Below are 3057 nucleotides of genomic sequence, written 5' to 3' on the forward strand. Positions count from 1 at the left end.
GGCTAAACTGGCTACATAACTTGCAGGACCCAGTGCAAAATTAAAATGTCAAGCCACTTGTTCAAAAATTATTAAGAATTTAATGATGGCAACAGGAGAGCATTAAACTGCACGGGTGCCTCTTAAGTGTGGGACCCTGTGCAAATGCACAGGTTGCATGCCTGTGAGGCCATCCCTAGATTTAGGTATCAACTACTTCTCACATACTTTTCAAAGTAATTTTCCTATTTACAGTCCTGCCTATACTCCCATTCCTCAGAGGCACCTGATCCCTCCAGTGCCTAAGTTTACCATGCTTCTACAGCGCAACGAGTTTGCTTCCTGGTTTTCCTTTCCTCCCTTAAGGCTGTCTCTTCACAGCAATTGATTTTCATGTTGCTTTAGTCATCCTTCTGCATTTGAAATTGCAAAATTGTGTTGACAACTTTCATATGTTGTCCTCATCTCTTATTCTATTTGTCCTTATGGGTTTTTGTTTTCTTTTCACAAACCTATGTTCTCTTGTTGTACAATTGTAATGGGAGAAAGTTGAAGTAAGCCCTAGTCTTATATCTGTCATGTTTGATAGGAAATCTGAATTTCAATTTTATATTTCTCACAAAATCATTTCCCCTTTACTCCATTGATTTTAAAAATAGATTACTACTTTCTGTAAGGATCAAATTTTTCATTTAGTTAATAAATTATTACTAAAAAATATTTTAAAAGAATACCTTAATCTTAACAAGCAGTAATAAAAGCACTTAATAATGACTTCTACCTCGTTTTGATCATTACGCCAAGTTAGTTTTTTTAAAAAATATGTTTTTATTGATTTTAGAGAGAGGAAGGAAGAAGGAAAGAAAGATAGAAACATCCATGATGAGAGAGAAACATCGATCAGCTGCCTCCTGCACACCCCCTACTGGGGGTCAAGCCCACAACCTTGGCATGTGCCCTGACCTGGAATCAAACCTCCAACCTCCTGGTGCACGGGATGAAACTCAACCAACTTAACCACACAAGCTGGGCCCAAGTTAGTTTTTAAGAAGTACTTTCCATATTAAAGTACCTATATTATTTATTGATTTTTAAAAATATATGTTTATTGATTTCAGAGAGGTAAGGAGAGGGAAAGAGCAAGAGAAACATCAATGATGAGAGAGAATCATTGATCGGCTGCCTCCTGCACACCCCACACTGGGGCACAGAGCCCGCAACCTGGGCATATGCCCTGACTGGGAATGGAACCGTGACCTCCTGGTTCATAGGTCAACGCCCAACCACTGAGCCACACTGGCCAGGCTACCCATATTATTAAACATTCAACAAATATTAATTGAATATATCCTATGGGCCAGGTACTGTTCAGAATGCTTAATTATATTACATTGTTATAAAATATAACTATATTTAGTAGTCTTAGAACTGGGAGGGATCTTGGAGAAAGTTGAGTTCAATTTCCTTACTTTAAATAAGATGGAAATTAAGCCCAGAGAGATTACTGTATCATGAACTTCTTTAAGAAGTTGTCAGCTAACTTGCTTCAGTAAATTGATGATATACAGTATTTGTTTCTTAAGCATTTTAAAAGATAAAGTGAAGTGTTAAATATTAAATGGTAGATGATATACATTTTATTTGTTATAAAAACTATGATACAGTTAATATATAAAAATGTGGCATCCTAGACATTTTGAACATTAAAGAAAGCAAATAATTTTGAAAACCTAAAACTTAGAAGAAAAAGAATAATTCGTTCAATATAAATGATTCAAATAAAGGCTGCTCACCAAGATTTAAGAATCTTTGCCTTAAGGAAGAACACACCAAGGACAGCATCTCCTAATGCAACTCATGTTGGGCAGCAGTGGTACCCTGAATGTGACCTTGGCTAGGGGGTTGGGGAAAGACTTAAGCAAGAGAAAGACCAGGAAGAAACTAGAGCTAATTCACTTCTAATGAAGGTCAGTGGCTTTCAAAGCCGCACAACCAGTTTCACGGGATCCTTATATTTGTGATGACTACAGTTAGTTGCCAGGGTTCAGCCAGGTGTTCAGCTGCAGCACCTCTAACGGGGTGACCTCAGGAGAAAAGGGGAAATAAACTTTCAGTTTGTCTCTTATGAATGCCTTCTTGCTAATAGATACAATGGTTCTAAGAGGCAAAAATTAAAACTCTTAGAATCTCTTGAAAGCAAAAAGAAATTAATAATTTTCAGAATCATTTGCCATCCCTTTGTATCTGTTGCCTTACTAAACAATGACAAGAAAGTTGCCAGAATTTATTAAATATCTTTGTTGCACCAGGAAGTGTGCTAAATGCCTTTCCTCCATTGTTCTGTTTGAAATTTACAGTAACAATCCTGCAGTATATTTATAGCTGTAGGAATTAAGTCTCAAATATATTAAATAACTCATTCAAAATAAAAGTATAAAGAGAGGAGTCAGATTTTTGAACCCAATTTTCTCTTAGTTCAATCAAACATACAGAGATCATGCTTATTTGATTAGATTGATTGGTAAGTATCATGGTTTGTTGCTGTTTATATTAATGCCTAATTGATTGATTACCAGATGACGGAAAAGAGTGAGTTGAGGAAATAAATGTTATCAGTAAAGGTGGTTATATCAAACAGTGCCATGAAAACAACCAAGAACTCTATGTAGAGATGTTCACGGGATCCTCTGATTCCTGTTGCTTACATCTGACTTCTGATAGCAGATCATCAAATATGATATGATCTAATCTAATAAAAGAGAAACATGCAAATTGACTGTACCTTTGCTACACCCCAGCCATGCCCACCAGCCAATCAGAGCGACAATATGCAAATTAACCCAACCAAGATGGCGGCCGGCAGCCATAGAGCTGGAGCAAGCAGGAGGCTTGGTTGCCCCGGCGATGGAGGAAGCCAAGCTTCCCGCCTGCCCTGGCTGGCTGTGGCCTCCACTAAAGGCAACAAAGTTTCAATTATAGAAGATAAATAAATCCCAGATACCTGCTTCCAGCCAGCCTCCACTGGGAGCTCGGGTGGCTGGGGGCCATGGCCAGCCTGTAAACAGCCATTAGCCCCTC

Source organism: Myotis brandtii, unplaced genomic scaffold (genome assembly GCF_000412655.1).
Source record: "Myotis brandtii unplaced genomic scaffold, ASM41265v1 scaffold266, whole genome shotgun sequence".
Taxonomy (NCBI): Eukaryota; Metazoa; Chordata; class Mammalia; order Chiroptera; family Vespertilionidae; genus Myotis; species Myotis brandtii.